Source organism: Microtus ochrogaster, chromosome 16, assembly GCF_000317375.1.
Source record: "Microtus ochrogaster isolate Prairie Vole_2 chromosome 16, MicOch1.0, whole genome shotgun sequence".
Classification (NCBI taxonomy): domain Eukaryota; kingdom Metazoa; phylum Chordata; class Mammalia; order Rodentia; family Cricetidae; genus Microtus; species Microtus ochrogaster.
In genome coordinates this window covers 29766821-29780211 of record NC_022018.1, presented here as the reverse complement: position 1 = coordinate 29780211, position 13391 = coordinate 29766821, and the positions used below count along the sequence as shown (strand labels likewise).

Genomic DNA, 13391 nt, shown 5'->3' with positions numbered 1-13391 from the left:
TGATGGCTCTTCAAGCTGATGAGGGAGAGGGACTTGATCAGGGGAGGGGGAGGGAAATGGGAGGTGGTGGCGGGGAGGAGGCAGAAATCCTCAATAAATAAATAAATTAAAAAAAAAAGAAACAGAAACTAAAAAAAAAACAGCAAACAAAAAAAAATATAAGTGGAGAATATAGATTTCACATGAATAAAATATAGGACTAGGGCTTTTAATTCATTCCTTTCAAAGAGCAGGGAATATGTTAGCATCCATATTGTCACATGGTTATATGGGTGTAAAAAACCAGGAAAACTGGAATTTTTAAGCATTCATTGTTTATAAAATCTCAGAGTGTGGTTGCTTTGTGTATGTCCTATGTGCTTTCCAATCGTTTTAAGAAAATTTTATTACATTCATCTCTAAGAAGATTGCTTTACAAGCAACTAAGAAATGATATGAGCAGGAGAAATAGTATTCTGGAAGTGTACTCTAATTGCTATGCTATATTAAGCGGTCAGTCCCCAAAGCATATATATATATATATATATATATTATATTTGTGAATCCATAATAAGATTATAAGCTTCTGTAAATCCAAATGAAGATCACAATACTGAACAACAAGGGCTGGAGAGATGCTTCAGAAGTTAGGAGAAATTTCTTATTTTCCAGAGGACCTGGATTTGATTCCTAGCACACACAAAGTTGATTCATAACTATCTGTAATTTCAGTACTAAGAAACAAATAATCTCTTTGACCTCCCTAAGCACCAGATATTCATGTTCTACACAAAAATACATGCAAACAAGCACACTTACACATAAAATAAAAATTATTTTTTTAAAAAAATTATATTGAGCAACATTAAATAATAATTAATACAGAAAAGGTAATGGTATATTAAAATGTGTTCAATTCTCCCTTAAAATATTATATTCCTGATCAATTTTGCAAGCCCTGAGAAAAAGCCCTTGGTTGTCACTTTAATCATTTTTTCAAATGCAAGGAAAAAAATTATTTTCGGTGGTACATAAAGATTCTGTGGGAAATAATTTGTAAAATTCCTAAAGAAAGCACCACAAACCTAGATTTGCTATTTAATGTCAACCACTATTTATGAAGTTAGACTGTATGTGAGAATGGAAGTATTAAGAAAATTAAAACTGGTATGGGAAGTACAGATTTGGTATGTTGAAACCTATAAGATTGTTTATATAACTTCATTGAGGAAAAAATTATATGGGGACTGTTGATATCACCTATATGCCAAGATCACATGGTACCAAGCAGGCAGATCTTCTCAGTGTGGGATATAAAGAATAATAAAACTACCTATTGGGGTATCCTGTTGTTACTAATAGTTGCCTCTTTACTTGGTTTCTACTTACCAAAGACTATGTCAATTAGCCTGTGTTACATGGTATTTCTGATGTATCCATGGGAAAACCTGAGGCTTCCTAGTCTAACATTGTTTTTGACATTGTTACCCTCTAAATTTTGATGAATTCATAGACCACATTCCATCAATGCACCATAAATCTTAAAACTATTTTATATTTATTAAAATTAAAGTTGCTTTTGTTTTTTGTTTCCTTTAAAACATAATGCTAGGAATAACTCTCTGATATGTCATTGAACTAAATATGTGAAAATCTCCTTTTGTCTGTAAGATGTAATTATCTTTTTTAAAAAAAAAGAAAAGAAGAAAAAAATAAAATTAGGAAAAAACCCAACCTTGGCATCATTTCTAGGTAGAGTTATGATCAACTCCCTCCTCTTGAAGTCTCCCATCCTGACTTTTAATGATGCTTCGAGGCTGATTCTCATGTCACCTCTTTAACCTATCTCAGGAATGCCGAACTCACCAGTTCCAAGACTCTAATGCTAAGCAGGTAGAGAGAGCCTGGGAATTGTTGGACAACCTTCACATGTGTGTCTCATGTTCCTGATTGAGAATCACAGAATGTGTGCAGGGTTTTCTTGTTGACTCGAGTCTAAAGGACCACTGACTCATAGACAACTGCTAACAGTCATTCTTTGGTCTGGAAACACCACCTGCCCCAAGTCTGAAATGTTTATAAAATAGAAATCATCCTCTCCAAACATCAACCACAGACTTCCAACAAAACCAGTTTTGTGTCATAATATCTCATTTTTTAAAGTATCTTTAGAGGAGAAAACATTATATTTATTTCAATACACCATGAAAATTAAATTCCCTTTCTTCAAGATCATTAGCTGGAGCTTCACTTGAATGTGACTGTTACCAAGCAGCCTAGGTTGACCGGAAATGAGGCATCCACCAAACAGCATCCGAATCATATCACCAACATCACTGTTCACACACAATAACTTCAGGCAGTCATGACTAGGTCCCCATATTAATATTCCTCAGAATGTGGATATTCAGGGTGGTCAGAAAAACTAAAGGAGGAAATAAAAGCAAACACACAGTTTGATGTATTTCTACAATGTAAGTTTGTGACATCTAGGAAAGCACTATCAAGGTGAAAGTTCAACATTTTGTTCCCTGATCAGTTGCAGAAGGGGATATTCTTACAGTTATTTACAAACGTGTATAAGAAATGTTTTAAAAATATAATTCATGCAGTTTTCGTAAATTATGTCCACCTGCCTACACTAGGACACCCAAAGACCAGTGTTCATTAATATTTATCTCCCTTAGCTTCATCTATGCATCAATCAATGAAGAGTCAAAATCCTTCCCAACTTTAGTCTCCAAAGAAAGGAGAAAAGTATAAGTCACCCTTAGTTCAAGGTAACTCTACACATTGATCAACACAGAAATATGTTAATGTGCCTTAAAACATTATTTATGCCTACTACTTTCACTTCCATTTAATTAATAGTAATGCATTAATTATTCACTCGCTGCCCATTAAGTAAAAAGTAATGTATTAAATTCAGTTAGGGAAAGAATGTACTTCATAAAGTAGACATCCATTGTCCAAGGAGATAACTGTACAATTTGTAAAATTCTACATAAAAATAACAATCCAAAAAAAGCATTGATAAAACCATTAATTGATAAGGTGTGGCAAGAAATATTCATTACTTACAATGACTCATCACTGAGTTTTATCTCTCCTTTGCTTTCATACAACTCTATACTAACAAAAATCTTAATAATGACAACATATATACCAATTTTGCATAGTATTATAGATTTTCTAATCCTCATTCAAAAATTATTATATTTATTTCTATTGAAAATTAAAATTATAGCAAGCAGAAGACATAGATAGATGACAAACAGGCAGGCAGATAGATAAAAAACAAAAAGATAGATAGATGAATATGCACATTTATGTTACATGCAGGTTTCATTTATAATACAGCCTTTACCCAGTATCAAATTTTGTAATCATAGATCATAAAGAGAAACTAAAGATCTTTTGGTGGATATTAACTCTCCAATACAATAGAGTTTTTTCCTAAAGTTTCTTTTTTCAGTTTAGAATATGATTTTCAAAATCTTCTCTATGTTTTACAATGACACATCCATATTTTTAAAAACTCAGAAACAAACATTGCTCTACCTCCATGGGAAACTTGCTACAGATGAATAGGACATTTGGTTTCTGAATGATCAAGAATGGAAGAGCAGGGGAAAGACTTGGTCCTGAAACTGAGGTGAGGTGTTTAATATTACTTACGACTCAGTTGAAAGATATCGAAAATTTTTGTTCAGGCCATGTAGGGTTTTCATATCCTCAGGAGACAACTGGAATTCAAAAACCTTACAGAAAAACACAAAGGTTTTAATATTTGAATGAACCAGATTTTTGTCTGAAAGGCAATGTGAGTAGTACTTATGCCTCTGAAAATAATGAACATTGTTTACCAAAACATTCATGATTAATAAATACCAAGTGAAATGAAGGAAAATTGCTTTTGAGATATATTAAAATTGTACAATGCCACAGATGAGAGGAATCGCAAAGGTTGTTTGAGGGAGGAAAAAAACAGTTAAAACACATAGTTTCCAAGAAAACTAGAGCAAAATTTCAAAATACATCATACAAAACAGTGATTGGCATGGGAAGTTACATTTTGGTAATCTATCAATGAATAATTAAAATGTAAAAAATTGCTCTTTTCAACATTATATAAGTCAATATTTACCTACATTCTAATTATAACATGTTCATATAAGGACAAAATAGCTGACTTAAAAAAGAACCTTATTTTAATTTGAGACATCTTAACTTCAAAATGATTTTTCACCAACAGTTCACATCTTAAACACATGCAGGGCTTGATCTCAAAATAGTACACAGAGATTTGAAGGAAGCAAGCATATGGAAGATGCTAAGTAACAACCCTAAGGAGCAGAGCTCATCACCTGCAAATTCTCTTTCATCTCATTTTCTTTAAAACTCTGGGCCAGGGGCACAACCCCACGCTGAAGCAGGTATCGCAGAGCAACCAGGGCAGGACTTCGCTTGTTCTTTTTGGCCACATCACAAAGAACTGGATCATGCAAGAGAACTGGAGAGTTCTGATCCACCCTAGTAGGAAAGTAGAAATAAGCTCAAGAGGCCAAGGTTATGTGTTTATTATGGTGCTGCAAAACACAGTAGAGGATGAATTTTAGACTAGACGTGACGGTTATATATAATTATCAACTGGACAAAGTCCGGAATCACCTGAAACATGGGATTCTAGAATGCCTGTGAGAGTTTATCTTATGAAAATTGATATTGGAAAAGCCATTTTAATTATTGATGTGACCATTTGCCCACATCCTGAACTGTATAAATGGAGACAATGATCAGATCATTAGTGTTCATTTGTCAATCTCTGCTTCTTGATTGCAATGTGAAGAAAACACCTGCTTCCATCTCCTGACTTCCTGCTCTTATGCTTTGTACCTTAGAATTGTGATCCATAATCAGCCCTTTCTCCCTGAGGTTGCTCTTGGCCAAGTATTCTATCAAAGCAACAGAAAAGGAAATTAAGATGCCAGGGCTACACAGAAGTCCCTGAGCCACAAACTTCTGATTCACACGGTTCTTTTAAAGTTCCCTCTCTCCCTGAGAACTGAGAGTCATGATGCTAAATGACAGTCTTGCTTCTTGCATACTCTTCATCTTCTTACCAATCTTTATATCGTTGGGTTCCCAGGGCACCATAAGCAACCAGAACAATGTCTTTTGATTTACAGTAATCCAGCAGCTTACTCTGATTTAAATAAAGATGACATTCAACCTATGGAAGAATATGAAAGAAAGACATCAGAGTATATCCGATGCTCATATTATGACAAACGAAAACTTAAAACCAACAAAGCAGACTAAGAAAATCATATGTGATATCACATTTGAATTCAAAAGATCAAACTGTTGCAATTTATTTTTGAAAGACAAATGAACTAATTTTGGAAGATTCTGTTAATATAATTTGCCTTGGCAAGCTTTTGTTTCAAAATCATACTTAGTTGTCAGCAAGGCAGTTAAGTGAGTAAGGATACCAGCTGTTAACTTAATAAAATTATGAGGAAGGAATGTAATAATATGGTAAGCAGCATTTAAACTGCACATAAGTGCTGACCACTGGCTGGTTTTTTTTATTTGAACTCGGTCTTTCAGCAAAGTATCCCAGGCCCACTCATTATTCTCAGTTAGAGTAGAAGATTAATTTTCCCTGTGAGTAACTTCTGCCTGTTAGACCAACTCAAAAATTATACATTCTCACAAATGCTTTAATAGTCCAAGGTTAAATTTAGAATCACTCATGCCTTTTGAAACAATGGCACTGTTCTCAGAATCTTCTTTTCCACAAAATGAAAATCACTTGGGCAGAGGACACATGAACAAGTGTTAGTAGTTCAGAGTGAAGAAAAGCATGAGAGATGGGGAGGGAATGAGAATCCTTACCTGATCGCAGACAGGCTTGTACTTAAGCCCTGGCTTATTCAGGATTCTCTCTAACTGCTTGTGGTTAAAATTGGACACCCCAATAGACTGACCAATCCTGCATCCTTACACTTCTCCAGTGCCTGGTGATGAGGAAGGGGTTAGAAAGTGTCATGCTTGCAATTCACTACATCAGTATAAAGAGAAGTTGGAGCAGTTACAAAGAAAACTGTATAGAGCTAGACAAATAATTCAGTATTAGAACACTTGCCAGTGTGCATAAGGCCCTAAGTTTGAGATAACAGACACTAAAAAACAAAAAAAAGGTGTGGAGGGGTATATTGCCCAGATTATCAGAGGACTTACATATGAAGAAGCAAAGGTAAAGATGAAAATGAAGAATAAGATGTCAGCCAAGAAGGTTCTATGATTTCTTTTGAAAATTGAGGATGCTGCTACATAAGATATGTATGCATGTAAATGAATTTCTATACATAGGAGAAAGTGAGCTGATTCTCTCTCCCTCTGATTGATTTATTTTTCTTTTGAAAAGTACTCACCTCCCACGTGGCACAGAAATCCACTGTGTCCAATAGTAATTTCCCTTGTTCATCTACTGGAAAATCATTATATCCTGGCTGGAAGAGAAGTGTTTTTAGAGAAATCTCACAAAAACATGTGTCTCACCTGTAGTAATGCTTTTAAGAATATCTTTAAGGACCTGGAGAGATAGATCAGTGATTAAGCAATGGCTTCTTGTTGTAGAATATTATTTTAAAGTGTGTGTGTGTGTGTGTGTGTGTGTGTGTGTGTGTGTGTGTGTGTGTTACATTTGCTTGTGCTGTGGAGAATTTTTTTGCTGATGTAAAGATGTGTTAATTTTTTATGCTACATCTGTTTAACTCTGTAAAGCTATAATTCTTTGCCTATCTAAAACACCTGGTGGTCTAATAAATAGCTGAATGACCAATAGTGAGGCAGGAGAAAGGATAGGCAGGTCTTTCAGGCAGAGAGGATTAATAGAAGGATCAAGGGTGAACGGAGCAAGACAGAACAAGGATAGGAGGACGCTAGGGGTCAGGCGCATAGCCACCCTGCCTGTCACGGTGGAAGATTGAAAGGAAGATTATAGAAATAAGACCAGGAAAAAACCCAGGGGGGGAAGGTGGGTCAGGGAGAGAGGGGCAGTTAAAAGCTGGCTAGAAACAAGCTACAGTAAGGCCAGGAATTCGTAAGTAATAATAAGGCTCCGTGTGTGTGTGATTTATTTAGGAGCTGGGTGGCAGGCCCCCCAAAAGAGCCCCAAGAGTCAAAGTGTAAAAAAACCACCACCACAACAACAATAACAGCTTCTCTTTCGAAGGACCTGGGTTCAATTCCAAGCACCTACATGATGGTCACAATTATTTGTAACTAAGTCCCATGTGGCCCAATGCTCTCCACAGACACTAGTACACAGACATACACACAAGCAAAATAGCAATACACATTAAATAAATATATTTTTAAAAAATGTAAAGAACAACTTGGAAATAAGAGAGTAAGCAGCCATAAAGTGAGGCATGATCCTATACAGTGTGTTTACAAAGTGATACACAGGTAGAGTTTTAAAAAATGATCTTTAGGAGCCTAGTTTTGCATTGTTCTCTTATGTCAATTATATGAATAGATAAATATTTTCTTATAATAATTTTATTTTTGAAATTAAAATATAATCACATTGATTCCCTCCTTCCCTTTCCTCACCCCAGTGCCTCCCATGTATTCCCTTGTTGTCTTTCAAATTCATGGCTTCTTTTGCTTTCATTGTTGCCACACACATATACATGTATACAGACACATACACACACACACACGTACATATAATTCCTGCACCTAGATAATATTTACAAACACCAAACTGAGCTCTCCTAGCTGACTTGTATTCTTTTATCTACTCCTTTTCTTGTAAAAGAGGAAAATGTTTCATATTCACTGGGAAGCTTGGTCATTGCATGGCCTTGAACACCAGCAAGAATTTATATAAATCCTTTCTCAGGATAAATAATAAATATGAATGCATGTGGATTCAAGGGCAGGCATGTGAGCCAAGGATGGCCAATCAGGACTTCGTGTAAGATTGTTTGTGATAAGAAAATATGAGGAGAAGCTATAAAATATCAATGACCCTGAAGCTGAAACTCTCTTGGGGCCATCCTTACCACCAACGGAAAAATAGAGACAAGACTTGGGCAAATATCCAGTAACAAAATTAAATTTAATGATGTGTAAATGCAAGATTTTCTGGAAGTTATTTCTAATCTCTGACTCTGAAATTTTCTTTGACACCTCATTTCACAATCTTATAAACTCTCTGTGGAACCTTTTCAGAAGTTTAATAAAATAAATTTATATGAAATTATAATGGAAACTTGTCTCAACCATCCATAAACATGATATCAATGTCTCCGTAAAAATGTGTACATTTGACAATACAAATCACCTACCTGCAATGGTACTGGGTAATGTATAAGGTAAAGATCAACATAGTCCAGTTGAAGTCTTTTTAATGATTTTTCCAAACTAGGCCGGACCAGCTCTGGCCGAAAGCAAGTACACCAAAGTTACAGAAGTTGAAGATTAGAAGTTTTGATCAATTAATAGATTGCCCAAACATGCATACTTATTTATTCTAATACTACAATATTTTTTGTACTTGAAGGAAAGTTATAATCATTCCATTTAATCCAGGATTTACATAAGTCATATTTAATAATGTGAACTCCCTTATATATTCTTTGTAATTGTTAACTCATTGAACAATGAAAGGAAATTACTCAAGAAATGAAACACATACCACTAACAACATTCAAAAACTAAATTATAGAGATTATAATCTAATAGTAATTTCTCTCACCCATTTATACAACTGACACCTTTAGCCAACTTTTGATCAAGTAATATAATTTTCACTTCTTTGCACACGTGCATGCTATAAAAACTCTACCTTTGTAGTGATGAACAAGTCTTCTCTCTTTACAACGCCAGCTTTAATCTTTCTTTGAATGGCCTGCCCTATCTCCTCTTCCACGTGATATATATAAGCAGTATCAATATGGCAGAGCCCAGCACCTATAGCTAGGTGGGCAGCCTCCAGTGACTTGCTTATAGGAACCTAGAAGAACAGCCCAAAGAGGTATTTAGAGATGCACATTCTGAAAGCTCGTTCAGAGTGAGCCTAGATGGGAGTTTACTAGACTGGAAAGAGTTAGGTCTTTCAAAGTCACCCTTAGACCACTAGGCAAGAACTTAGTCCCCTGATCCTTGAACTCTCACTTTTATTCTATAAAGCATAAGGGATTCTACAGAAATATTGTAGATGTCACAGAAAACAAAAGTCTCCACAGAGTCATTGTCTGCCTATATTTGTCCCACATTTAAGACAAGGAGCCAAAATCTACTTTCTTGGGGTCTTTTCTGATTAATAGCAAGATTTTCATATCCAAAAAAAATTTATAGCTATGTAGTCCTAGTTACGTACTGGCTCTCATAAATTCCAAGCTCATACTGGTTTCAAATTTTGCTTGGAAGTCACACTCAATTTACGTAGTGGGGGTTACTAAGCAAAATAAACAAAAAGAAGTCTGCTTGGGACAAAGCACAATTACATAGACAATCTTTCTTGACTCCAGCTAAGACACTGTCACATAATCATGAGACAGCAAAGATCTCAGATACCACACAACACCAAGTTAGTAATAGGGATTTGAACAGAGAACGGTATCCTATGTTAGTCTTTGTGTATATCCATTTTCTTTGTCTGCGAGAACTAAATACAGGCAGAGAAAACAAAAACCCTACTCGAGGAATATATCCTCCTTAAAATAAATTGTGAACATCATATTGGAGATTATTCATTTGGGGTGTCAGCCCTTTCAACCAAAGATGACTTGCTTAACAAACATATGATTGAAATTAAATCTAAAAGTACTGCCTTGACTGTGAGTTTTGGATAAAGATATGACAGTTTTATTAAAGAATTTAAGGTGTGGACTGAGAAGATGTCTCAACCAATAAAGTGTTTGTTAGTAAGTCTCAGGATCTTAGTTCAGACCCCAGCCCTCACGTAAAAGGAGAATATCTATGGCATGGTAGCACACACGTGTAGAACCAGTACTTGGGGAAACAAAGTCAGGGTGATCCGTGGAGCTCACTGGACTGCAAGTCAAGCTGAATCCCTGAGTTCCAGATACAGTGGGACAGCCTACCTCACAAAAATAAAGTGAGAGCAGTTTAGTCAGACTTTTACCTCTGGCATAAACACACATGTGCACAAAAGCACAAACATATGTAGTCATACAACACATACAAAGGGGTTAAGAAGAAAAACACTACATTTTTTGATTATTTAGCAATTTCTACAGTTATCTTTCACAATAAACCACAGTGACTGAAATTCTGCCTAGTACCACCTTCTCTGGATACCAGCTCTGACATAGTTAAAAGTAACGTCACTCTGGGAGTTACCAACATTAAAGTTTTTAACAGGACCCTTGACCTGTTGCTGCCTTTCTTTTTCATTGCTACCTTGATAAGTAACCAATCCTGTATATATCTCCAGATTTATCCATGTAAATATGCATAAATCTAATAGGAAGGAAATGTGCAAATCTGAAGTTAAGGAAAGTGGTCCTTTGTCACAGAATTTAAGAGATTCAGAAAGTTTACAAACAAGAAAGTCCCTTCAGATTAAGAAACAGTACACCTTGAAGTTTTCCCTTCTAGAAAACTTCATGCTCTAATCCTAACATTCATTAATGCAGACCAGTATGGTTACCAGGTCCTCCTTACCCCAATCATAAGGATATATTATAAATTCCAGTAAGTTTCCTACAGTTCAGAGTTTGTTATGGGGGAATTTATTTAGCGCTAGTGCAGCATTCGCTGTGGTGTAGAAGGCTACCCCAAAGCAAAACTGAAGTAGTCCTCAAACACTTGTACCATGCATTACTACAGGGAGACACCCTGAGTTACCACACTGATTTTCATAGATCTTGCCTTCCTGAAAGGAAATATCATGCTGTGGGTTGTAGATATAAACAGAGAAGTCCCTCTCACTGCATCCAAGAATGCTGATAGAGGCAATCTGGTGACGTTCTTCTCTTCTATCAAGTTGAGAGACAAAGACATAGGAAAACCATAGTGCCCAGAATTGTTAAATCATGGATTTGTCCCTTTAAGCTTGGAGCTCACAGCCAGAAGATTCATTTCAAGTTCACTCTTGGAGCTAGCAGGCACCAAACCAGAACAGTGAACTCACAAGCAGGTCTGGGCCACAAGAGCAAATCTAAGAAAAAAGACTTGGCTACATTCTGCTAAGACCAGAGAGACTAGTCTCCAGCAAGAATAACTAGGAAACATTAACAATCTCCCTATCCCTGAAGACTGAGTTATAGTAAATGCCTCTGAGGTATGGGCCCTGTAGCTCCATCATATACAACACTAACACCCATGCTCAGACAAAATGTTTGAAGAGTTAAACTTTCCCTTTGTTCTCCATAAAGCGGGCATCACTGCTGGCTTACCAGGAACAGGGCAAGCAGGAATAAAGACCCTATTCTGAAAATTCTGACTCAGCCTATCTAGGGAAACAGATTAGTCTCCTACCCACAGCCACCAATTCCAGCCACTGCTCCAACCTCTATTTAACAGGAATAATAAACAAGTGTGGTCTCAATAAAACCCTGATGTAGGCCAAGCCTAACTATCTGCCTTCTTGTACATGGACTCGCTCTGGCCTGGAAATATGTATCCTTACCTCTTGAGGTTTATAAGTGCCAAAACCCAGGGCAGGAATGAAGTGGCCATCATTTAGTTTGACAAACTGCTGTTTGGAACTCATGGCCTGTCACTCGTCTGCCTACGAATGTCTTGAATCTTCTGATGCCTTGAAGGGGAAGTTGGCAATCATCCTATATCAGCTTCCTATCTATAGGCTAACAAGTGGCACTCCCATTCTTCTGGTTAACCATTCTTACTTAGTGGCTAGTGTTTAACTCATTCTATACCCTAGTTAATGATTAATTAGTGCTACTGTCTGGCTAATGGTTAAACAATATTGCTCAATGCCTATTGTGTACTACTAGTATTGCCTGTCTAATAGTCAGTCAACAGAAAGGATGCAGTAAAGTTAAATCATTATATCTCACGTAAGAAGGGAAGCCACTCATTTTCATATAAAGGATGAATTTTAAACAAATTGCTATATACTGATAGAGTATTTGTTTCCTGTAATGTTCTCTTTGTTAATGCGTGTATTATATATGATATATTATTGCATGTATTATATATTTGAGGAGAAGAGATTGATTAAATAATTATAATACTTCAGACATTTATTGCCATTTGATCATTATGAAGCCTCTACTTGGCCTTTCCTTGAAAATAATGAGCTAGCACTTAACAAAGAAACATATTCAAAGAAAAAAGACGCCACAATTGGACATTTCAAAAATTTTGATACTCCACAATTACATTTATTTAATAACTGAAATACAAAAGCTTAGTTTTTTAATTTTTTTCCTGTGTTTTTCCATTGTTTTTGTCCCAAGCACAATCTTGAAATACATAAAGGGGACAACACAGAACAGTGCTTAGTGGTTGATAAACCATTGACAACTATTGGGTATTATTTTATAACAAGCAAAGGGACTTAGATATTACAACAGAACTCATTTATTAGATAATTTTGAAATATTTGTGTATACGTGCTAAGAATGTGTTGCCAGATACTGTTTGTTTATTCTCAGCTGCTCTGACCCAAAATAATCTCACAGAAATCATATTATTTGCATTAGAAATATTTCTTAAGACAAGCCTCTGTTCTGACACAAATAATTTCAATCAGACCAAATCAAACTGACTAAAAGATGCCCATGTTTAATTACTGCAGTGATTCCAGGAGGCCCAGGAAAGCATGGTTAGGGGAAGAGGGAGATGGGGGAGACCACGAGGAACCTGGGACCACCTGCTTCTTCTCTGGGCAGAAGCCTAATAGTCTGTGAGAGTGGTCCTGACCCTCCCTGGGAGAGATCAGCACTTGGCAGACTTTCCCAGAGTTGAAGTTTGAAACAAGGCAACTCCCAGGGGTGGAGGTTGAAATGGAGTTCCCTGCTCCTTTCCTGCTCCATTGGCACTCCAAGGATGGGTGCTAGGGGCTGGGGTGATGCTTTCACCCAGATAATTTGCAATACTGTTTGGCCAATAACTTAAGCATTTTTCTCGGTAGTTCTTATATCCTAAAATAACCCATCTCCTTTAATCCGTGCACAAGGTCAAGGTCTACTTTGAAAGTTTTAGCAGGCACCAGTAGAAGCATCTGTCTCTGGCTACATGGCTTCGCATTGACTCCACCTTCTTTTTCTATTTTCTTTTCTAGCCTGGCTATATTCTGTTAAACCATTTGCCGATAGCAGCTTTTTTATTAACCAGTGGTATACAGAGGAGATTCCTACATCAGGTGTGCAAGAAGAGAATGTTTGATCACTTGGGAA

At 36.3% G+C, this 13391-nt stretch overlaps 1 pseudogene; it reads right to left on the bottom strand.

Annotated features, from left to right (window-relative positions):
• Positions 1 to 2298: 2298 nt before the first annotated feature.
• Positions 2299 to 11740, bottom strand: LOC101989855 (annotated as a pseudogene).
• Between the last annotated feature and the right edge of the window lie 1651 nt (positions 11741 to 13391).